Raw genomic sequence first — 26,323 nt, 5'->3', positions numbered from 1 at the left:
GGGAAGGTGTGAATCCTCAATCCACCACCCTTGCTTGTCCCTTATAACATTTCTACGATGGAAATCATAAAAGCAATACGCTGCACTGACTGTCTACTACTTGGAAGTGCTGCGCTTTTTCCAACCACCGGAGCACACTATATAGCAGGCACAATTCATGTTATCAGAGGAGCAGTTTTAACACTGTGACAAGGGATCTCTGTCACTATATTCGCACAGTAGCCGCCCGCAAACTAGATGCGCTGCACAGCGTCTTGAAAGTGGTCATTAATTATGCTGCAGCGCGTTTCAGGTACATTTCTGTTAAACTGTAAGCAGTGAGACACACAGAAGACACACTCGCCCTCACCTTTGAGCAGAGCTGTGTTACACAGCGTAACGTAACCAGATGGTGTCACCCCATGTGAGGGGTGTCACCCGGTGCGGTCCGCACCCCCCGCACCCCCCTAGTGACGCCACTGTGGTTACGTTACGCTGTGTAACACAGCTCTGCTCAAAGGTGAGGGCGAGTGTGTCTTCTGTGTGTCTCACTGCTTACAGTTTAACAGAAATGTACCTGAAACGCGCTGCAGCATAATTAATGACCACTTTCAAGACGCTGTGCAGCGCAACTAGTTTGCGGGCGGCTACTGTGCGAATATAGTGACAGAGATCCCTTGTCACAGTGTTAAAACTGCTCCTCTGATAACATGAATTGTGCCTGCTATATAGTGTGCTCCGGTGGTTGGAAAAAGCGCAGCACTTCCAAGTAGTAGACAGTCAGTGCAGCGTATTGCTTTTATGATTTCCATCGTAGAAATGTTATAAGGGACAAGCAAGGGTGGTGGATTGAGGATTCACACCTTCCCATACTTTCTCTCCACCGGAGTGTCGGTGCCATGGAAGAGACGCTTGCTGCTCGTGTGTAAGTGCTGTCTGCAGCGGCACCTATCTTCCTACCGAAATGCATCAATTAGCCGGTCTGTTTTTTGTGGCATAAAATACTTTATTTACTATAACAAGAAGCTCTTTAAACTTGCGCCGCCAAGCTGCTTTCCGTTGCTTTTCACCGGGTCACGGCAGGTCCCACATTGACACATTGTTGCGGAGGAGGCATGTACGGTTGGCGCGCGTGCTGTGGCGGGATGTCGAACTTCCTGCTGCCAGCCGGGCCCCAGGGCACCCAGGAAATCCCCTGCTGCATCACCTAGATTTAGAGGATTGACCACCTGCTCACTTCCTCCAGACCTGGACCTGTGCTGTTGCTGTTGCTGTGCCCCTGCCTACCCTGGCAGAACCCAACTTCTGTCCCAGACTCAGTCACTAGGCCAGCATAAGTCTCATAGTGAGAGCAGGGGCTAAGGCAGTGCATCAGGGCTCGCTCTCTGACTCTCTGAAAAAGAAGCAGGCAAGCGATCTCCGCTGTGCCACACCACCAGCTCCTCTCCGTGGATCAATCATTCTGACAGCTGTAAAGAGATACAGGCGAGTCAGATATGAATTTATTAATCTGCTACTGCTGACATTATAAATGTTTGTTACGAGAATGGGGAGGGGGCTTCAGCTCAACATAGCTCCTTGGAAATGGGCAAACTAATGTTGTCTGTCCGTACTGTGAATGCAGGGCTATCTTAGGAGGAAGTTTTATCTAAACTAGCAGTTTTGCTGATTTCTTAGTAGTGCAAAGTGTTTAACATCCTCGCTGGACAGTGACACTTCGAAGCAGCAGAGCCTTTATTTTCCCAACGCGGTGAACTTGCTAAGTCAGAGATAAGGCAGGTGATTAATGTTTACCGCTGGAGAGAGGTCAGAGATTTGTCTACTGGCAGTTTTCACTCTCACCATTAGGTAAGGTAGAGGGTTAATATGCCTACTGCAAAGAAGGTCTCCCAGCATATTGTATTGAACTGTATTGTATGTGGATAACTCAGTGGGTCACAGATATTCCTATGTTACATATGTTTCAGCTGCTAACTGGAGCAGGGAGTGGAATGTGCTGATTATTTAGAACTTAAATAACAGCTTTAAAATCACCTGCTGTGATTTCTGATATGTGTCTATTTCCATGGAGTTCATTGCATGATTTTGATCGCACGACAGTGCCACACATTTAGTTGTTGAATGTCTCTCATAAATCTACTGAATCTATAAAAATGTCACACATACACAATCTGAAACATTAGCAGCTATACTCAAATGGGTGTAATTTTTGATATGTATATCATTCATTGCTTGATTTTGCTCAGTAGAAAGTGTCACTCATAGTCATTGAAATGTCACTCATAATTACACTTAAATTATGAAAATGTCACACATCGCGCTCTGAAACCTTGGCAGCTATGTGTGTGTGTATTTAAATGTATCCTCTAAGTGTCGCACGCACTAATCATGCGTTCATACTCAGGAACACGTCTCCTATTAAAACTGCAACACCTTTTTGGCATCTTAGAAATGCATAAATGAGCATATAAAATGACGGAATGACCCACCATTTGTTATCTGCGTGCAAGGGAACGTGCGCAGAAGGAGTAAGAAATATTTGGAAAATTTTAATATAGCGCAACAGAGCATGGATTTTATTCGGCAAAAAAAGGCACTCTCTGCTAAATAAATGGTTCATAAGTGCCACAACCCACTAAGCCTGACCTCATAAGCAAAGCGGAGCGCAGAACCAACGCTCACTGGTATAAATTATTGATGTCGGTGTGTTGGCTAAGGATTAGTGTAGGACGCATTCTGTAAGTCTGCTTTATTATCTTATATACAATAAAAAGTCCCCAAAGTAACTGCCATGTTGACGGAAAAATTTTAATATATGAAAGTTGAGGGTGCAAAATATATTTTGCGCGTCAGGCAAAGTGATATTCGTTTTTAACATTCACTCCACTGCCAATGAGTCAAGACTGGTAACTTGTAAGGGCAATCTTGTCCGTTCTGCCTGTGAGAACGTAGGCAGCAGTTTCATATTGTTTTGCTGCCAGTGCACGAATGCAAAGCACATTTAATAAGTTTATTTTAGTCACTTTCTGAAGAGCCAAGAACTGTGAGGGGTAAACCATGGGGGGTTGGGGGGAGAAGGCGACGAGGAAAGGGTTAAAAGAGCTGCAGGAGGGGGAAGGGGGTGCAGGCGGAGGGGGAGGGATGGTGCAGGCAGAGAGGGAGAGGGTGCAGGCGGAGGGGAGAGATGGTGCAGGCAGAGGGTGAGATGGTGCAGGCAGAGGGTGAGATGGTGCAGACAGAGGATGAGATGGTGCAGGCAGAGGGAAAGATGATGCAGGCAGAGGGGAGATGGGGCAGGCAGAGGGGGAGATGGTGCAGGCAAAGGGTGAGATGGTGCAGGCAGAGGGAGGGATGGTGCAGGCAGAGGGTGAGATGGTGCAGGCTACGGGAGAGATGGTGCAGGCAGGGGGTGAGATGGTGCAGGCAGAGGGTGCGATGGTCCATCCGGTAAGTTGTGAGGGGGTGACACCATGAGTTACCCGCACCGGGTGACACCAACCCTAGTGACGCCACTGCACCATTAGGTAAGGTAGAGGGTTAATATGCCTACTGCAAAGAAGGTCTCCCAGCATATTGTATTGAACTGTATTGTATGTGGATAACTCAGTGGGTCACAGATATTCCTATGTTACATATGTTTCAGCTGCTAACTGGAGCAGGGAGTGGAATGTGCTGATTATTTAGAACTTAAATAACAGCTTTAAAATCACCTGCTGTGATTTCTGATATGTGTCTATTTCCATGGAGTTCATTGCATGATTTTGATCGCACGACAGTGCCACACATTTAGTTGTTGAATGTCTCTCATAAATCTACTGAATCTATAAAAATGTCACACATACACAATCTGAAACATTAGCAGCTATACTCAAATGGGTGTAATTTTTGATATGTATATCATTCATTGCTTGATTTTGCTCAGTAGAAAGTGTCACTCATAGTCATTGAAATGTCACTCATAATTACACTTAAATTATGAAAATGTCACACATCGCGCTCTGAAACCTTGGCAGCTATGTGTGTGTGTATTTAAATGTATCCTCTAAGTGTCGCACGCACTAATCATGCGTTCATACTCAGGAACACGTCTCCTATTAAAACTGCAACACCTTTTTGGCATCTTAGAAATGCATAAATGAGCATATAAAATGACGGAATGACCCACCATTTGTTATCTGCGTGCAAGGGAACGTGCGCAGAAGGAGTAAGAAATATTTGGAAAATTTTAATATAGCGCAACAGAGCATGGATTTTATTCGGCAAAAAAAGGCACTCTCTGCTAAATAAATGGTTCATAAGTGCCACAACCCACTAAGCCTGACCTCATAAGCAAAGCGGAGCGCAGAACCAACGCTCACTGGTATAAATTATTGATGTCGGTGTGTTGGCTAAGGATTAGTGTAGGACGCATTCTGTAAGTCTGCTTTATTATCTTATATACAATAAAAAGTCCCCAAAGTAACTGCCATGTTGACGGAAAAATTTTAATATATGAAAGTTGAGGGTGCAAAATATATTTTGCGCGTCAGGCAAAGTGATATTCGTTTTTAACATTCACTCCACTGCCAATGAGTCAAGACTGGTAACTTGTAAGGGCAATCTTGTCCGTTCTGCCTGTGAGAACGTAGGCAGCAGTTTCATATTGTTTTGCTGCCAGTGCACGAATGCAAAGCACATTTAATAAGTTTATTTTAATCACTTTCTGAAGAGCCAAGAACTGTGAGGGGTAAACCATGGGGGGTTGGGGGGAGAAGGCGACGAGGAAAGGGTTAAAAGAGCTGCAGGAGGGGGAAGGGGGTGCAGGCGGAGGGGGAGGGATGGTGCAGGCAGAGAGGGAGAGGGTGCAGGCGGAGGGGAGAGATGGTGCAGGCAGAGGGTGAGATGGTGCAGGCAGAGGGTGAGATGGTGCAGACAGAGGATGAGATGGTGCAGGCAGAGGGAAAGATGATGCAGGCAGAGGGGAGATGGGGCAGGCAGAGGGGGAGATGGTGCAGGCAAAGGGTGAGATGGTGCAGGCAGAGGGAGGGATGGTGCAGGCAGAGGGTGAGATGGTGCAGGCTACGGGAGAGATGGTGCAGGCAGGGGGTGAGATGGTGCAGGCAGAGGGTGCGATGGTCCATCCGGTAAGTTGTGAGGGGGTGACACCATGAGTTACCCGCACCGGGTGACACCAACCCTAGTGACGCCACTGATTCATGCCTAGGCTGGGCGGCAATAAGCACTGCAGCTTACATGAGCAGTTTGACCTATTTTCATTACTTTCCCTTTGGCAATTGTGAAAAATAATTCCTAACTGCTGTGGAAATTCAGTTAAAGGACCCCCTAAGGCCTCCTCCATCCAGGGCCTCCTGCGATTGCCAAGCAAATTAATATGTCTGTTTTGGGCACACTGTGTCATAATTTTGAGCGTGCCTGTCAGCCCCTCAGAGCCCTATTCAGGATATCCACCATATTTGAAATGGGCAGGTCTCATTTGGGAATCCAGGGACACAAGCAAGGCTTAGTGAATCTGACTGGAGCACTGGAAAGGAAACAAAAACGTTTAGGGGACCCACAAAGTGAGGAAGCAGATTGTCGGCAAAAATGGAGTGGAATCAGGAATGAGTCCAGAGAGGAGTTGTCATTAGAAGCATGGTAAATGACGGTCATCTTAATGTCTCTCAATTTAATTTTTTTTTTTACATAGTTGACTCGTGATAAAAGATTAGGTGAAATCTAATAGTAAATGCTTCTGGCTGACTTGATTAGGCACATCAGTCCACATTATAAGATCATTTAGGGTATTAAGCCACCTACTGTTGACACCCATGTAGATCCTGCAAACATAAGGACATCATTATGGTGAGACAGTTAGATGGTTAGTGCACTTGCTGCAAATGTCTAAATACAGCTTTCGGTCTCATGTCTCAAGGCCGATGAATAAGTCGAAAATGTTAATTGGTTATTCCAAACCGATTTGTGAAACCTGCATGTCACAATTTTATATCCTACTAATGCGTCTCACTCAGTCAGTGTGTTTGTTACATAGATTCCCGTTTAACCTACTGGTCACCATACGAAGTTACCCGAAAATAGCTGAGTGGGTCCTAGCCCACTGCAATTACATTTTTAACACAATGAAACAATGAATGCTATAAATGTTGGCTAGTACATAAAACCTGTTATTGTATCCCCCAAAATATCTCTTAGGTATAATGTGCCTTATAAATCAACATTATTAGTGACATTACAGACAGATTTACAAGCCAGATGTAATGTAGTTCTTGAGACAATACAACTCTCCCATAGTGTGGTTTATCTCAATGAATACCTTGTGAAGTGACATGCAGTACTTCTCTTTCTTTCCCCAGACAGGCTATTGAATCTCGAGGCAAGACTGGAGTGAACTGATATATATGTTTGGAAATATAAAACTATTGCCTTCGACAGTCCTGACTGTCAAATAATTACAAAGGATGATGTTTCATTTTAGAAGCTGTCAAAACCTTAAGGCAGCTCCCCAACGCCCACAATATACTTCAATTCGCCTAAAATACCGACATGGCAATTGCACCTTATTTTCAAAATTTAGAAATGTAAATTATTTTTGTGTTACGTTATGGATGAAATGACATACTAGATCATCGCTCTTGTGAAAGGTATTTCATTGTAATGTCTAAGGTTATAGCCACCAAATTTTCCACAGAACATAGTGTTTTGTTGTGACAGATTCAGAAAGTTTCTGAAAAAAAACAAGTGTTTTTTTGCTGTTTTATTTTCGTTCACAGAACTGACTATGAAGCATCACTGACAGGTAGAACAGCTGCAAATATGCGATCTACTTCCTCTGGGAACAAAGAAACATACGGCTTTTGTGAGGCCTTTGTCAATTGTAGAAAGAATTGTGACTTTATCACGACAGGTTCCATCTGCTTCCAAAGTAGCGAACGATCGAGTAAGTGGAAAAAGTAGTCATTTGTGTTTTATGAAAAGTTGCACTTTTATATGGCTCCAGTAGTAAAAGGTAAGAAACTAGTATGTACCTTTTCCAAAATGTGCTCAGAGATCGGTGTTCTTGACTAAACCATCGGCATATTTTCTAAAGAAGCTTCGCTTGCTCATCATCTGTAAAGAATGTTGGGGCATATTATCAAGGGGGTTTATCTCCGCTTTTTTGGCTTTAAAAGCCAAGAAAGCGGAGATAAAATTATCTCCCTATTTCCTAGCCGTCGCTAACACCAGTTAGCGACAGCTAGTAGGAGATAGCGACCATCTTGGGCCCCAGTTTGCATGTCAGTGATAATTATCACTAATGACATGCAAAGTGGGCGTGCCAAGATGTTAGCGACTGAAAGCAGTCGCTAACATCGCTATCTCCTATTACCAACTTTTGGAGATATTCGCGCTAAGCGCGAATATCTCCAAAAGCTAACACCTGCCCTGAGCAGTTCTTAGCCATGTTATCCAATGGGAGGTGGATAACATGGCTAAGAGCATTAGCTTGGTAATGCATGAATATCGCTGACTTTTCATCGATATTCATGTATTGCGGCGATTTTTATCGCATTTGCGGTAAAATCTTGGTAATACCAAGGTTTATTTGCGGTAAAAATCGCCGCAGCTCTGCGGTTAATTTTTGTCTCCAACCAAGCAATAGCGATAATTATCGCTATTGCTTGGTAATATGCCCCGTTCTTCGTTAGAATGTTAGAATGTTATCACTCACTCTATAGATAGTCATAAATGATGCGCCTCTGCAGCTTGCCGGAGGTCTGAGGGGACATAGAGGCGGAATACTCCAGGGCAAATCGCTGCAAAACACTGCTTTATGTTGTTATGAGTGACGGTGGTGCCCGTGGGTAGTACATGAGCGTTCTGATGCAACCACTCATCGTTTTTGATGCAAAACACTATCTATTAGCAATAGTAGACTGGGTTTTGTGTAAAAAAATAACGCCACTTTGAAACAAGTGTTTTAAAGGAGAAATGCTTTTATTTCTCCTGACTTTTCCCACTTTAGATGTGTGCTGAACTGTGCAACACACATCTGAAGTGGGGATAACGTTAATGTCAGTCTAAGCAGAGAATTTTGTCCTGGATAGGCACCCTTCCAGGACAAAATCTATTCAAGACATAGGCAGACACCCTTGAACTCTGGTGCAAAGTTGTGTTTATGGCGCTCAGATGCCTGATTGTGTGCCTACAACAAGGGGTGGTGAGGGACAGAGTCTCTGAATTAAACAGAATACTCTCACCCAGTCAAGAGATCAGGGCTAGATCCAACACCGTTTTTTAGCTCACTGCACCATCCCAGTTTCAGAACCTGGCTGTATGCAAATTAGTCTGTTCCTGTCCCAGTGCATGATGGGAACAGGGCAAACTAAACTACAAAAGCCAATTCTTACACTGGGAAGGAAACAAGCTACCGGGGACCGGTTTCTGGCATTTCAGCCTCTTCGGCCCGGCTTGCTTGAATCCTGATGGTGCAATGAGCAAGGGACTCACATCTGAGTATACCCTTCCACGCTTAGGGTGGACAAAAATATTTACAACAAGGGGTGGTGAGGGACAGAGTCTCTGAATTAAACAGAATACTCTCACCCAGTCAAGAGATCAGGGCTAGATCCAACACCGTTTTTTAGCTCACTGCACCATCCCAGTTTCAGAACCTGGCTGTATGCAAATTAGTCTGTTCCTGTCCCAGTGCATGATGGGAACAGGGCAAACTAAACTACAAAAGCCAATTCTTACACTGGGAAGGAAACAAGCTACCGGGGACCGGTTTCTGGCATTTCAGCCTCTTCGGCCCGGCTTGCTTGAATCCTGATGGTGCAATGAGCAAGGGACTCACATCTGAGTATACCCTTCCACGCTATAGGTGTGGCAGGGTATACTCAGACATGAGTCCCTTTCTCACTGCTCCATCAGGATTCAAGCAAGCCGGGCCGAAGAGGCTGAAATGCCAGAAACCGGTCCCCGGTAGCTTGTCTCCTTTCTGGTAAAGAATTGGCTTGGTAGTTTAGTCTGCCCTGTTCCCATGATGCACTGGGCCAGGGACAGACTGATTTGCATATAGCCAGATTCTGAGCTGGGATGGGGCAGTGAGATAAATAACGGTGATGGATCAAGCCCTGATCTTTGGACTGGGTAAGAGTGGTCTGCTCAATTCAGACACTCTGTTCATCACCACCCCCTTTTGTAAATCGATTTTGGCCACTATAGGTGTGGCAGGGTATACTCAGACATGAGTCCCTTTCTCACTGCTCCATCAGGATTCAAGCAAGCCGGGCCGAAGAGGCTGAAATGCCAGAAACCGGTCCCCGGTAGCTTGTCTCCTTTCTGGTAAAGAATTGGCTTGGTAGTTTAGTCTGCCCTGTTCCCATGATGCACTGGGCCAGGGACAGACTGATTTGCATATAGCCAGATTCTGAGCTGGGATGGGGCAGTGAGATAAATAACCGTGATGGATCAAGCCCTGATCTTTGGACTGGGTAAGAGTGGTCTGCTCAATTCAGACACTCTGTTCATCACCACCCCCTTTTGTAAATTGATTGTGTGCCTGGCAGGCAAAGCAGCACAGCAACTTTGAGTGCTTCATTGCATTTGTGACATCGTTGTAAATCTGGGTGTATAATTTGACAGAAATTCACAGAACACTACGCTGCCCTCTAACACCCACACACACTTGTCCTACAGGGTTAAAACCAAGGCTACCAAATTAAATACTTTTTGTCGATCTGGTTCAGTGCAGATCAAGAGGTGCAAAGATAATCTTGTGCATTTGCTAATTCTCAAAAAAGATTTGTGCAAAAGCAAAATGTGCTGCATATGTGTGAATTAACTTTGCACACTCATTTGCCTCAATGAAAGATATGCAATCCAAGGTTTTCTGGGGTTCAGGAAGCAGTGGTGTAACACAGGCCCGCATAGCCCCTGCGGTGCGGGGGGAGGCAGGTTCCAGGGGGACCTCTCAACACAGTACTCTGCAAAGAAAGCTCCTGAATGAATCCAGAGGAACAAGAAATGCACTATAAACAAGCTTCGGAGGACCCGTATGTGAATGAGGAGTGCTCTGAAATCGGGGCCTTCCAGACACTTGCGTAACACAACTTTAGGGGGCTCCCCGGCAAGGTAGGTGGAGGGCCCCCTCAAGTTTTGTTACGCTAGTGTCTGGAAGGCCCAGATTTCAGAGCACTCCTCATTCACAAGCGGGTGCTCTGAAGCCGGTTTATAGTGCATCTCTTGTACCTCATAGGTAATACTGAACTAGCACAGGGCTGCTGCAAGGGACGGGGAATGCAAACAGAAGTTGGAAATGTCTTGTGTTTGCATTCAGGTCGTATACTCTACCACAAAAGAAATGTATGTTTTGGACTACAGAATTATGGCCCTTCCATGCAAAAGAAGCTAGTGGAAGCACTTGTTTTCTTTGTGGAGTTGCAAGCTTCTTCTTTTGTGGTGCTAGTGGTGCATAAAGACCTTGTATGGCAAAGGCACAGATTGCAAAAATAAACAATTTACAAGCCTCATTAATATTAATGTGCTGTGAATCTATTTGTGGTTTCTTATGAACTTATACAAATCCGTGATGCAGGTCTGCAATCACAGAATACTTCCTTCATTGATGACCTTGTCCATCAAAGGTACAGAGGCTACAAAGACAAAACAGATATACATTCTTTTGATAACATCAAGGCATTTTGCAGCTGTACACAGGACACTCCACTCACGCCTACCCCCAACATCTAAGTCCACATTTACAAAGCGGAATCTGTACACAAAAAAAACTGTGTTTGCTTGATTGTTTATAGGGAACGGTTGAGAGCCAGAAAAACAACTTTTTGAACACCCTCTATGCCTATTGCATCAGAGGACAAGATGGCTTCCACAGTGGTCTGCAGTGACTGCGATCAAGCTGATCTATCAGGATCCTATGACTTTTTTCCCTGATGGATGGTTTATAGAAGTGGCGATAGAACATGTGGTGACAAAGCTTAGTGAACACCCCAACTGAACAAGGAAAAATACCCATTGCCATACTGTTTTGCAGAAGCTACACAAAAAAGGTGGGAAGGAGGACTGACAAAGACATAGGGTCAAATAGCCGAAATACTTCATTCAGACCTTGCAAGCTGAACATTATTACACAGTACTTATATGTAACACTGTTAGAAGATGGAGACTGAAGATTGGTTGAAGCTCTTTAATCGTTTTGAAGACTCAGGTAACGAGTAACACAGCTCATCCTCCTACAATTACTCCTCAGTTCCAATTAATCCCTCAGTTGGAACATCCATACTCTATTCTAATACCTCTACCACCAATTATGCCATTAACATTCTGCAAGACTAGCACAAACATATTTAAATCTCTTCAAACTGAAAACCAAGGAGACGTCAGTATGTAATAGGAACAGAGAAGTGCACACATGCTTGCTTAATATTTTCACCATATGTCTCTACCCAGAGATATGGAGATTACATTCCTTTTCCAAATTAGAAGTTCATAGTGAGTTGGTTTCCAAAAATATCTGTTGTCTTTGAATCAAAGTATTTCTGCTGATAAATCTTTGTTGTTTTCATCTAGATTAAATTTCTGAGACTACTTGTACTTGTAATGAATGGAACCTGCACCTCTTCATGCACATAAAACATTGAACATAGTAATCAACTATTACATAAAGAAAAACACAAGAATTATGTGTAGGTGCATTGTAGGGGCTTTCCCAACTAATAATGCTTGCATGTCTGGAGGGAGTGGACTCTACTCACAGTCATAGTAGGATCTTGCTCACCTAATGGACCTTATGTCTCTGGAGGGGGTTGGGTCTATGCACATTCTGTGCATTCATCTATGACGATGCATGGTAGGTACCTGCCCACCTAATAGTGCGCCTGTGTTTGGAGGGAGTGGGCTCCATGCACAGTCTATGCACTTAACACAAAGTGTTCATAGTAGGAGCTTGCCCATCTAACGGGGATCAGGTCTTTGGAGTTTGTGGACTTTAAGCATAGTCTGCACACTGAGCGCAGACTGTGCATAGCAGGGGCTTGTGCACTTAAGGTGACTTCATAATGATTGGGAGTCAATGCTCCTTAAAGAGCTTCCAGCCTTTAAGGCCCAAGGAGGGGTTCCTCTGTGACCTCTCATAAGGGCTAGGGGCCAGGGTATCCCTACGTAGCACACTTATGGCCTTTTACTTTTCAGGACTTGGGATCAAATCTCTGAGTGCTTTTATAGCGGCTTTAAAAACTTTTTCATGAGGCAGCCGCCAAGCAGTTTATTCAGTTCCACGGACCTTCTTCCAGTTCCAGCCAATAATACTTCTTTTTTTGTCATTTTTTCCTGAGGGAGTTTGCAGCAACAGATATCTATAATGTTCGAACCTTCATTCCTCAAAAACGGCTGACCAGATATACACCAAACCACTTGCATGAGGAAAACATTTGTGCCTGCGGCATGCACAGTGTTGTCTTCAATATTGTCAATTCAGCTGTCATCAGTGATGTTATTGATGATGAGATTGAGCATGCATGAGTGATGCAATATGAGAGGTTAAAAGCAGTTCATGGCAAGGGCACCTGTTATAGCTCCTTGAGTTAACTATAACTGGTGAATTTCAGAGGTTTTTGGGGTTTAAAATATAATAATATTACAGACATTTTCACCTAACTATAACGTCACTTTAACTTTGTTTTAGTTCAGTGAATTTAACTTAAAAGTGAAATTCTATTACCATACCTGAGTAGGCCAAATCCCATGGGTGAAACCCTCTTTGGGTGGCCAACTGCCCATTGCCTTGCCACCCCCCAACAGTCACACAACTGAAGGATATTTACTCCTGTGAAAGTACACTAAGGCTGCAGTGACGACAATTTGATTTTTTTCATGCTGACCCTAGGCTGTTAGGGTGCCCTCTAACCTGTCCCCTCATATGTTGTTTTGTTTTCATTTTCAGACATGTGGACTGAGTCCCTGAGTCCTAAAATGGTGTCCAAAGTATTTCTCTTCATATTGCGGCCAGTGAGACACAGTGTTTGGTATGTGGAACAGGACTCAAACCTGTGGATTTAGCTAATTAGCTAATTAGTGTGCTTCATTTGCTGTCTGTCCTGTTCCCATGATGCACTGGGCCAGGGACAGACTAATTTGCATATAGCCAGGTTCTGAGCTGGGATGGTGCAGTGAGCTAAAAAACAGTGTTGGTTTAAGCCATGATCTCTTGACTGGGTGAGAGTATTCTGCTTAATTCAGAAACTCTGTCCATCACCACCCCCTGTTGTTTAATTATTTTGTCCACCATAAGCGTGGAAGGGTATACTCAGACGTGAGTCCCTTGCTCATTGCACCATCAGGATTCAAGCAAGCCGGGCCGAAGACGGCTGAAATGCCAGAAACCGGTCCCCAGAAGCTTGTTTCCTTCCCAGTGAAAGAATGGGCTTGGTAGTTTGGTTTGCCCTGTTCCCATGATGCACTGGGCCAGGGACAGACTAATTTGCATATAGCCAGGTTCTGAGCTGGGATGGTGCAGTGAGCTAAAAAATGGTGTTGGATTAAGCCCTGATCTCTTGACTGGGTGAGAGTATTCTGCTTAATTCAGAAACTCTGTCCATCACCACCCCCTTTTGCTTAATTGTTTTGTCCACCATAAGCGTGGAAGGGTATACTCAGACGTGAGTCCCTTGCTCATTGCACCATCAGGATTCAAGCAAGCCGGGCTGAAGATGGCTGAAATGCCAGAAGCCGGTCCCCGGAGGCTTGTTTCCTTTCCAGTGAAAGAATTGGCTTGGTAGTTTGGTTTGCCCTGTTCCCATGATGCACTGGGCCAGGGACAGACTAATTTGCATATAGCCAGGTTCTGAGCTGGGATGGTGCAGTGAGCTAAAAAACGGTGTTGGATTAAGCCCTGATCTCTTGACTGGGTGAGAGTATTCTGCTTAATTCAGAAACTCTGTCCATCACCACCCCCTGTTGTTTAATTAACACTTAAAGAGAAAACATGAACAAATGAATCAAATTACATCCAACCAAACATGTACAAGAATATATTTCAGAAGTTCAAAAAACACATTAGGTTATTCCATTAATCACATTCCTATGAAGACAAAATTTCTAACAAGAGCAACAACGCTTTTATCTCCTAATCAAAGTCACTAGATGAAATGATTGGCTCCTGTTTGATTTGCCGACACGTTTCGGGTTAGAGTCATTGCTCCCCCAACCCTCATCAGGGCTCTGTTACTGATCTGTATAGGATGTAGAAAAACAAGGTTTTAATAACAACCCTTTTGGCCTCTTCTCTAACTGTCAAACTATTTGGACCACAAAGTTTTTGTACCTGTATTTTCTTGAGCAGGTGACCATTAATAACTTCCGTCGATAAGTATAACTCTTTTCTTCAAGTAGCAGCTGGTACACTTTATATTCTAAAAACGTAATCACAAAATACTACTATGTGTAGGTTCTGTTTTTGTTAAACTAGTCCTGGACTAGGTGGAGGTAAATTAAATAGAGAATTTCATACCTCTATCTACGCGAAATGGCGCTGTGGGGAGGGGCGGAGGAGTATCTGTGTCTCTTTGCTTTTTTTCCTACATGACAAAAAGACAAACGTGGGGCTTTTAGTCCCATTCATCGTAGCACTAGGCATTTGTGCCTTACATACAAACTCGACGTATCCCCTACCTTAGTCTTGATACAATCTCCTGTTATAGCTAGGCTGCGCCGCCTCTTTACAAGTCTTTGTGGCCGCCACCTGTAGGAACAATGCCGTTCCGTTATGTTAAGACGTGTAACTCTATGGGTTATTAATATTAAAGAGTGGGTCTTCCACTCGTACCTGCTTAAGTTGTTGGAGGAAAATAATTCCTTTCACCCCCGTCTTGTGCCCCGTCCGGGGCAGAATGCTCAAAAAAGGAGGGGGAATCCCTCTGCTGCTCGTCGTTGACTGCACGCCGGTGCAAGCTGCATTAGTCACGCTGTAAAAGGATAGGACACGGAAAGTTAATCATTCGCGTCTTTTCAGCTTTGGAATTACAACGCGCGAGCGATGAGCCGCGCCTGGTTATTCAATGTTACCTGCACTGCGGTTCTGCTCTGCTTCGCCTAGTACGTATTGCCGCTGCGCCAAGTCGGTACTGGCGCCGCCTAAACTGGCTGCATATGAAACCAGCAATTGCTTCGGATCGCTAGAAAGACCCGGTTTTTGCTTATAGTGCATTGTGGGATCAGTAGTTTATACAGGGCTGTGTTTCTTTCCAAAAATCGCCCGTATTGGTGCAAAACGCTCTTAAAACCGATAGGTCCCTTGTGTGTTCAGGAATGGGGGGTGGAAAAAACCTTGATATAAATAAAGGCATTATATGCAGGGTTATTATTGTAATCATTCCCATGTTTTTGTTAGCGGCCATTTATCTCATGCGATTGATACAGAATATCACAATCTCCATAGTGACCCGTAACAGATAATAGGGCACCAAACCTCAAATTCCGACATGCTGTTTAATCCGGTCATTATACCATTGAATTTGAGAATCAAATATGCTTCCTTTTCCAACAGCTTATTTTCAACATCACGAGGGCGCTGTACATTATTCATTGAGAAAAGGACTGACCATTTAAAGTCATTTTCATTGTGGGACATTGCCACATAATGTTCCACCATCGGAGCAGTCAGTATTTTCCTTTTTATTCTCGACCTGTGCTGCCCTATTCGTAGGTTGACCTGCTTATTTGTCTTGCCTATGTAAATCTTGCGGCAAGGGCAAATTATCACATAGACTACGTTGTGAGTCCTACAATTCAAAAAGCCAGTGTGTCTCCATCTTACTCCCTGATGTTCAAACAGCTCCTTCAATTGTATTGGCACATGAGACACAATTGCCACATTTATGATGGCCTTCTATGGGTTTCATGTCCCACATAGCAAGAAGGTCACGTTTAGGTTGCGGTTTTGAAAGATCTGCTCTGACAAGTTGTTGCCCCAATCTCTGGTTCTTCTTATATGCGAAGATGGGGCATGGGAAAGGACACTCTAAGTCCTCCAAGAGGTGCCAATTTTTAAGCACAGCCTGTCTGAGTTTATGTGTGTCCGGCCCAAAGGTGGTCACACATACTACTCGGTCTAACTCTTTCTTTTCTTTTGGTTGTAGTAATACCTCACGTGGAGTGCATCTTGCTCTCTTATAAGAATGCTTCAAGAGCTTCTTAGGATATCCTCTATTGGTCATCTCGCTACAGAACGCCTGGGCATGATGGTCGTAGTCCTCTATTTCTGTGCAATTTCTCCTAATGCGCAACATTTGGCCGTATGGCAAATTTGCCTTAAGGCTTCTGGGATGATAGCTTTTGTGGTGCAAGATGGTATTCTTCGGTAGATTTCTTATACAGGGATGTTTTTAATGCTCCATCTACACAGGTCAACTCTACGTCCATTTGCTGTTTGACATCTCAGCACTCCCTCAGCAGTACTGCATCGCAAAAAAAATGTGAAACTTAATTTCTCTGAAAAAGCTGAATGGAATTACACTAAATCAGAAAAAGCATGCTTTCTGGTTAAAAATCCACCTTTTTTACATATTTGGAGTAAATCTATCTAGTCATATTGGATTGGCTGCAGTGTTGTCTAAAGGTCCTATAGGAAATTGCATGGGAAAAAGTTTTATGTGAACTCCTCTTTTCTTCCCCCTCCCCTTCAAAGATGACAACGAAACCTTCCAGAAAAGAGTAGAGATGGATGAATTTTATTATGGATAGTTTTGTGAAGATTTGTTAAACATCACCAGTTATTAGCAAAACAAAAAGACAATTTCCTATGAAAACGTGGTCCTAACTATAACTACACAATTGCGATTTCCATGGTGTAAATATATATAGATATTTGTCATTTTGTGTAAACCATTTCATGAGTTTTGAGAAATTAAGGTTACACCTGTATTTATATATAATGCTGCGGATCTAACAGATCTAAAGATAAGATCTGATTGTCTGCTACCACACAAAAAAATATGTGGGGCAGCCATTGTAGGATTTGTGTACTCAGCCCCCTACCATGTTAAATGAATTTAGAAAAACGTATAGGATGTCAGGATATGGATATCCTGGCTCCCTACACCTGGTGTGAGTGTCCTTGAAGGACCTCAGCGGCTAAATGTAATTTTTTCAATTCAACTGATCTGTCAATAATTTGATTGCATGCCTAATTGTTAAACCACTTAGACAGAAAAGGCACTATCAGGCTCTTTACCCTCACTGGTTAAGCCTGAGCCCTCATGCGTGGTTCCCGCTGAAGAGGTTAATGCACCACTTGGCATCTGTACTGAAGAACACTCACCCAACATGGTGGCCACCACATAGTGAGGGGTCAGCCTTCTAGACTTTGGAATTGTTTTGCCTGTCAACGTTTATCTCGAACGTGAGCGTTGAAGCCTTCACACTTCAACTGAAATCTCAAAGTGAGAGAAGTGTTCCTGTAGCAGGTCTTCTCTGAGGAGAATTTCCAGCGTATTTCTAGTTGCACTTGCCTAGTTTTCACTGCGCATACTCCCCTTAGGCTCCGTTTCTCGGAGCGCTGTCCACACCAGTTTGCCCTGTCTGAGGAGACTAGTGTCTCGAGCTTCATTGTCTACAGATTCGTACCTGTGGAAACCTGAAGAAACTAGCGTCTCGAATCTCGGCATCAAGAGACATCAAGTGTCTTTGGAGGACCTTGGCTAATCCTGTTTCTAATAGCAGGTATCCTGATTATCTTCTATCGCAATGGACGTCCCAGTCACCAAGCTTATGGAAAAAGCACTCCTGGAGCAGAAATACTGTGAACGAATGGTCCAGCATATAGGCAGGCCTCGACTGAGGAAACAAAGTGCATCTTGGTTCCTGTCATTTCAACCATTCTGGATGGACTGTATCTTACCTGTCCTCCGATGCCTGTTTTGCGGAGAAGAATGTATGTCAGACCTTTGTTTGACACTCCCATCATGTGCGCAACTGGACGTGAATGCTCTACTGGACACGAAAATGGCCTATGTTCTGCAGTGTCCTCACCGTATTCCAATGTTGATGGTGGAATTCCTTGAGCCACCGCAGGTTGTATATGCACCTGTTGGTATGAATACAGGCTCCTCCACTGATACCCAGGCTTTGGAAAGCGCACAGACTGCCCCAGCACCGGCTGAGGACAGTGTGGAACATCATCTGTGCTCAATTGATGTAGTCTGCAAGGTGCTACAGGGGCCATCTACTGGGGAAGCAAGCAACAAAAACGTTACGTCTACCAGGCAGAACACATAAATAATTGACTCATTTTGGCTCGTAGTGTGATGGAAGAAATTCACCCTTTTTAATAACAAGCTCATTTTGGAACTCAGATATGAAATTGACATTCCTTTCATGTATTGGTCATAAATGGCTTTCTAATGGTTTTGGTGGTTCGGTCTATAACTGTAGGAAGGTGGATATCTGACTATGGTTACCCCCAAACTTTTTGCCTGGTGTTTAGCTGGTTTTTGACTTAGTTGGCCTGGGATCCTGCTATTTAGGGCCTCAGGCTAATTGCTCTCTCCTTAAAATGGACTCCATGTACCTTAGGTACATACACAATGAGAACTGGTTCACCTTATAGGCCCCTGTAACAGTGTACCATAGGTACCAAGGGCATAGGTGTATCCAAGGCCTACCAGGGGCTGCAGCATGCATTATGCCACCCCAGGCCTGGCCTCCATATTTGACACAACTGGCTGATTAATCAGCTGGGGTAAGTTGGTGTAATCACCTCTTACTTAGGTATAGTATATCTATATCTAACATATCTGGACACATGTTAACCTATAAGCCACTCCTATGGAAGGCCTCGACAATCCTGGAGGCAGAGTGCTTGGTTTCATGTGAGATGGTGCTCTGGCACGAGCTGAGCCTGTCTGCAGCTGTCGGGAACAACTCCCTTAGCTGTTCCGGGATATTGCCATACCATATACGCTTAAGTGCATTATAATCCTCGCAGTTACTTGCTAACTTTGGTTTGGCTTTATCAAAACATGTCGAGTAAGGTGTCATACGAATTGGGATACTACCCCCTCACCAATTCTGGCAACGGGGGTAGCATTCCACCCTTCTAGAGGGACACGACATGTACATAACCTGAACCCCAGTTAAAGTTAAACTCGAGCCTCAGCATCACAAAATGGAAGCTGCCACCACAGACACAAGTCTGACCTCCTGCTGCTGGGAGTCCTTCCAGCGAAGGAGGCTTGGAAAAAGGGTTTCCTGCCTTGGGAGGTGCGAGCACCACTCCAGACAGAATTTTGTGTATTGGGTAGAACAGGGCTGAATAGAATGAGACATGCCTGGGGCACACAAGGTGTCCCCGTGCATAAACCAGTCCAAACCGGTGCTGGGTGTAGGAGAGTAGGGTCTGCTATCCTATGGTCACCCCAAATTTTTGCTTTTTGCTTCACTGGTTTCTGACTTAATGTGGCTGTGGGCCTGCTAATCAGACCCACAGCCTGCTGTTCTCTCTCTAAATTACTGCCAATGCACTTTAGGTGCATTACGAATTGGAACTGGTTCACCTTATGAGCCCCTGTATTAGTGCACCCTAGGTGCCCAGGGCATAGGTGTATCCAAGGCCTACCAGGGGCTGCAGCATGTATTATGCCACCCCTGGCCTGGCCTCCATATTTGACACAACTGGCTGATCACTCAGCTGGGGTAAGTCGGTGTAACCACCTCTTACTTAGGTACAGTATGTCTGTGCCTAACCCTAAACTGGACACATATGTTCCTATCAGCCACTCCTATGGAAGGCCTCATCAATCCTGGAGGCAGAGTGCTTGGAAATATGTGAGATGGTGCTCTAGCATGAGTTGAGCCTGTCTGCAGCTGTCGGGAACAACTCCCTAAGCTGTTCCGGGATATTGCCATACCATATACTCTTAAGTGCATTATAATCCTCGCGGTTAAATGCTATCTTTGGTTTGGCTTTATCAAAACATGTCGAGTAAGGTGTCATACGAATTGGAATACTATCCCCTCGCCAATTCTGGCGACGGGGATAGCATTCCACCCTTCTAGAGGGACACGACATGTGCGTAGCCTTAACCCCGGTTAAAGTTAAACAGAGCCTCAGCTTCACAAAATGGACGCTGCCACCACAGACACAAGTCTGGCCTCCTGCTGCTGACCGAAACTCGGCAGATGGTGGCCTGGACAAAGGGTTTCCTGCCTTGGGAGGTGCGAGCACCACCCCAGACAGGATTTTGTGTATTGGGTAGGACAGGGCTGAATAGAATCAGACATGCCCGGGGCACACAAGGTGTCCCCGTGCATAGGCCAGTCCAAACCGGTTCTGGGGCCTTCCAGCCCCAGTCCTGGCGCGGAGCTGGACAAAGGAAAGGGGGTGTAACCGCCCCCTTCCTGGTCGCTCCCAGAGGAGGGACCTAGTAGGTGATCCACCCCCAGTTTGGGAATAAGAGGGGGAGCAGTGCCATTGCACAGCAGATCATCCCGAAATCAACTTTAAACAAGAAGAAGACTGGACTTCGACATTCTGCTGCACAGAAGACTGAAGAGAATCTCCCTTGTGGCCTAGGAGTGGCCACCCTGTGAACACAGGTACCAACCAGCAACTCGACGTCTGCTTTGCCGCCGCCTCCCGCCGGAGACCGAGCCCAGAGCCCAACAAGAACCAGACTCCCAGACCTCTCAGAGCCCGATCCACAGTCCCTGCGAAGAAGGGACCCGTGGAGGCACCGAGTGACGTGGGACCGGACCTCTTGAAAGACACTCGAAAAGCTGACTGCGCAGCTTCTGAGGCATCCTCGACGTTGTGCTTTGGGGATTGAGAACCCCCACCACCGAGCAGCCCTTGCACCTAAGATCAGCCCTCCAGCATCTCCACGATCTGCGTGGGGCCCTTTTGCATTGTGCCACTCGACGCGCCATCCCGGCCACTAGCCACGTGGTCAGCGGCCATCTTGGCGACGAACCCGAAGATTTACACAGCAGGTCTGGTTGCTCCAGACCTACCCAAGCTCCTGTGAAAAGGAGCACCCGCTCTGACCTTGCTGGTCCGAGTGAACAGCATCTTTCAACTTCTGCGTGGCTTGCATTTGCCAAGGCCTGTTTGCTCCGATCAGGTCGCCGACACCGCCAACAGCGAGAGTTTTAAGTTTCAGCTCCGTAGGTCACTCGGAAGGTTCCTAACTTTCTAACTTTGTGCTTTTTACGCACCATAGACTTTGTATTGAGAAGTGCGTGCACTTTGAACACTGCACCCGAGTCCCGTGGGCCTTTCCCGACTTAGTTAACTCCAGTCTCGAATAGCTCCAGCGATTCCCAAGGCCCTAGGCCTCTTCACTTTCCTCCTGGTATCTCTTATACCACTTTCTTAGTATATGGTTTAGGTGGCCCCTAGGGCTCATCCATATTGTGCAACTTTTGTGTATTTTAAACTGTCTTGTGATTTAACGCTTGTGCTTCTGTGCTCATAAAGAGTCCAGGGGATTTTAATAGTTAATAAATCAATATATATTTTCAATATATATCTGTGTGGTGTCCCTTTCATTTGGTATTCAAGGGGGTTGTGTATGGTATAACAGCTGGCTTCACATGCCTTTCAGAGTTTAGCCTAAGACTGCTTTGTCCACGTTACCACTAGGATAACTGGTCTACAAGGTTGAATTACAACCATCATCATAAGGGTTGCTTGGCATGATACAAAGTGATCACTAAGAATTAGTGAGCATTATATATCAGGCCAACTTCTCACATTGGTGAGCAGCGGATTGGGATCTGAGCTTGCTGTTGTTTTACCATTACAATCTTTGAGATTATCATTTGAAAGATCATACAGGTACCTGCTAGGTACATATAAAACAAGACTAGTATACTTAAGTTCTACTGAACTTAGTTGTTGTAGAGCAAAGGGAGTAGCACACCCTAGCTACAACTACTAGATAGGTTTAGTAGGTAAACACCAGTGTAGGTAGATTGCAACACATCCACCCACACTAGAGCAATGTCTGGAACAGAGGGGTCCAGTGGACTTACTCCTGTTGAGAGTGACCCTCCAAGGGCACCATCCCAGTTTGCTATTTTTCCCTTTAAGGAATTAAGACAGCTTTGTGTCTTAAGGGGTCTGAAGACAGGGCCTTCCCCTACTACAGACCACCTAAGAGAGCTCTTGGATCAGTATGAGGCTCTAAAGACCTCTAAAGCAAACCCCACAGGGGATGCTGAAGGAGGCCATCCTTCAGAGGATGACACTGTAGACACCCCTGCCCCTATCATCCTGGTAGATGAGGAAGCCTCCACCACTGGAGCTCCTCAGGTAGATGTAGAGGAAGAGGAGGAAGAGGAGGAGGTGGAAAGCAGTGAGTCAGATGATGACAGAGATAGTCAGGTGCTGGTCAGTAGACTGAACCAGGCTAACTTAAGTCAACTTGGGAATGAATCAGGTAACAACCCATTCAGACCCCCAGGTGGACTTAACCAGGGCCATAGGAGGAGGAGGCATCACTCAGGTGAATCCAATACCTCCCATGTCTCTAGAGGCTCTCATGGTCACTCCAGAAAGGAGATGACTAGCCCTCAGAGAAGGGAACATGAGGCCAAGATGAGAGAGGCTGAGCTTAGGATCCAGAGGCAAGAGTTGGAGGTTGCCCTGGCTAAGGAGAAACTTGCTAGAGCAAGACAGCCTAGAGAGAGTGGGGTAATAGAACCCACTGGTGGCAGCAATATCCACAAGGATAAAGACAGGTCTTTTGATAATAGAAACCTGAGTAAGATTGTGCCCCCCTACAAAGCTGGGGATGATATCAATAAATGGATTACTGCAATGGAGAGAGCCTGCAGAGTACAGCAGATCCCTCAGGAGCAGTGGGCAGCAATCTTGTGGCTCTCCTTTGAAGGTAGAGGCCGAGACAGACTCCTCACAGTTAGTGATGGGGATTCTAGAAACTACCTGGTCCTGAAGAGTGCTCTGATTGATGGGTTAGGCTTAACCACTGAACAGTACAGGTTAATGTTCAGAGATACCCAGAAGACACAGACTCAGGACTGGTCTGAATTTGTTGAGTGTGCCACTAAGGCTCTGGAGGGATGGTTGCTGGGAAGCAAGGTTACAGACTATGAAGGATTGTATAATTTGCTGATGAGAGAACAAATTTTAAATAATTGTCAGAACCAGCAGTTGCATCAACATTTGGTTGACTCAGATTTGACCTCTCCCCAAGAATTGGGAAAGAGGGCAGATAAATGGGTAAGAACCAGAGTTAAGCAAAAGAACCAGAACCAGAACCAGGGTGGTGACCAGAAGAAAACAGACCAGAAGGGTGGGGAGCAGAAAGCTAAAGACCAGAAGTCTTCAACAGGGCCCCAAACTGAGACAGAGGGTGGGTCCCAAACTTCCAAGAAGAAGAAGAAAGAAGGTCAGAAGAAACCCTGGTGTAAAACTTGTAAGAACACCTCTCACTGGACAAGTGAGTGTAAAAAGGGTGGAGCCCCCAGCACTGCAGCCCCTAAGGCACCTGCACCCACTAGTACAGTTAGCAGTGCTGGTCCTCAAGCCAAGGGATTAGTGGGAATCACTTTGGGAACTGAAGGAGATTCTGACCTAGTCAGAACTCTTACACAGGCTGTTCTGGTTTGTGAAGGGGACATAGATTTGACCCCTGACATAAGTCCCAGTAACCTGGGCAAATACAGACAGACACCTTTGATTAACAACAAAGTGGCTCAAGCTTACAGGGACACATGTGCCAGTGTCACTATGGTGACACCTAACTTTGTGGACCCTGGACAATACATGCCAGGCGATGATTACCTGGTGACCAATGCCAGCAATGTCACTACTACACATAGTGTGGCACTTGTTAACTTTTCCTGGGGAGGGGTAACTGGCCTAAAGAAAGTTGTGGTTAGTGCTGATCTCCCAGTAGAATGTTTGTTGGGCAATGACCTGGAGAACTCTCTATGGTCAGAAGTTGAGTACAGGACTCATGCAGAGATGTTAGGGATATCATCACATGTCCTTGCTGTGACCAGGTCACAGGCCAAAAAGTGCCTCTCTGAACCTCAGGTCTTGGATCCTGGAACAATGGACCAAGTACCTCCCAAGAAGAAGAACAGGAGGGTTAAGGCTGCGCCTTCCCAACTGCCTACAAGTGAGGATCAGGCTTCACAGGAAACTGATCTGGAGACCCCTGAAGGAACTGTCCCTGAAGAACTTGAACCTGATCAGGTTGAGTTTCTGGGGACAGGGGGACCTTCTAGGGCAGACTTGGGGCAGGCTCAGTTAACCTGTCCTTCTCTTGAACCCCTCAGACAGCAGGCTGCTGCTGAGGCTGCTGGGAATGCTCAAGGTGCCCATAAAGTATATTGGGACGATGGACTCCTTTATTCAGAGGCTAGAGACCCCAAGCCTGGTGCTACCAGGAGGTTGGTTATACCTCTGCAATTTAGGGGCTTCCTACTCACCTTGGCCCATGATATTCCTTTAGCAGGACACCTAGGCCAGAACAAGACTTGGGACAGGCTTGTCCCTCACTTTCACTGGCCTCACATGTCTGAAGACACCAAGGAGTTTTGTCGCTCCTGTGAAACCTGCCAAGCCAGTGGTAAAGCAGGTGGAACAACAAAGGCCCCCCTGATACCACTACCTGTGGTGGGGGTTCCCTTTGAGAGAGTGGGGATTGATATTGTTGGTCCAATGGATCCCCCTACAGCATCTGGGCACAGATTCATACTGGTGGTAGTGGATCATGCCACCAGGTACCCAGAGGCAATTCCCCTTAGGACCACAACAGCTCCTGTTGTGGCCAGGGCCTTACTTGGAGTTTTCTCCAGAGTGGGGTTTCCTAAGGAGGTAATATCAGATAGAGGTGCCAACTTCATGTCTGGATATTTGACAGCTATGTGGAAGGAATGTGGTGTAAACTACAAGTTCACCACTCCTTATCACCCACAATGCAATGGGCTTGTTGAGAGATTTAACAAGACCCTAAAGGGCATGATTAAAGGATTACCTGAAAAGCTCAGGCGAAGATGGGACATCCTTCTGCCCTGCCTTTTGTTCGCTTACAGAGAGGTCCCACAAAAGGGGGTTGGCTTCAGCCCCTTTGAATTGTTGTTTGGGCACCCTGTAAGAGGACCCCTGTGTCTAGTGAAGGAAGGATGGGAGTTACCTCTCAAAAAGCCTAAACAGGACATAGTGGACTATGTACTTGGTCTCCGCTCCAGGATGGCAGAGTACATGGAAACTAGACTAAACTAGATGAGCACACAAAAGAAGTCCACGAAAGGAAACTGCGAAAATTTAAGCGTGACACCTTAGATTATAAGTTGGATGAGGTATATAGCTGGGCTGATAAATATGCACAGAGGAGGGTATATAGAAAACCAACTGAAAATACCTCAGAAGAAAGCTTGGCCACTGAACAAGACATTTTACCCACACGCCCTCCAGTAGAGACACCAGAGGGAGGAGCATGCGCAGAAGGAACATCTAACAACCAAAGCAGGCAGCCTTTTTTAGAAGGGGGCCACAGTTCCAACCATCCACCGAACGAACAAATACCACAAACACAAAACAAAACAAACGAACAAGGAGGGGACAAGGCAAAAAAACAAGATGTGGTAAGACGCAATCCCAAGAGGAATTGATTATGAACATTTCAGACACTGTACTAACTCCCACACAAATAGCGGTTCTGAATAAGGGCATGTCTTTTGTGCCCACATATCAAAGTAATGACCTCGAGACTGAAATCTCGTTTTTCAAATTTATGAGAAAACTGAGACTCAGGTGGTTCTTTAACCAAATAACCACAGATAACCCTGAACACACAGCAGACACTTCAGAGATTAGAGTGTTTAAACCAAAAAGCACATTCATGTCACCTATGACACATAAAGCTCTAGACTTATTTGAGATTTTAGTAAAGAAAGATCTTGCGGAACTGAACTACTATCGTAAAACAAAAAGAAATCTGACTAGACAGGAAACCATTGCATTGAATGAACTTGCATCAAATGAGACACTCACCATAGTCTCAGCTGATAAAGGCGGAGCACTAGTGGTGCTCAATTCGGCCTATTACCACCTGAAGGTAGATCAACATGTGAAAGACACCAACACCTATATACAGCTAGAGGCTGATCCTACAATAGAGTTCCAGATGATCCTATCTGAGATTTTAAAAAGAGGCATTGAGTTGGGTAGGATTGACGAACAGACTAAGAGATATTTAACCACTGAGTATCCCAACAGGCCACATATATATATGTTGCCTAAGATGCACAAAGACCCGGTTGACCCACCATTCCGACCGATTGTGGCGGGATGTGGGTCACTACATGAACCACTGGGAAG

This window comes from Lissotriton vulgaris, chromosome 3_1 (genome assembly GCF_964263255.1).
Source record: "Lissotriton vulgaris chromosome 3_1, aLisVul1.2, whole genome shotgun sequence".
NCBI classification, from domain to species: Eukaryota; Metazoa; Chordata; class Amphibia; order Caudata; family Salamandridae; genus Lissotriton; species Lissotriton vulgaris.
This window is presented reverse-complemented; position numbering follows the sequence as displayed.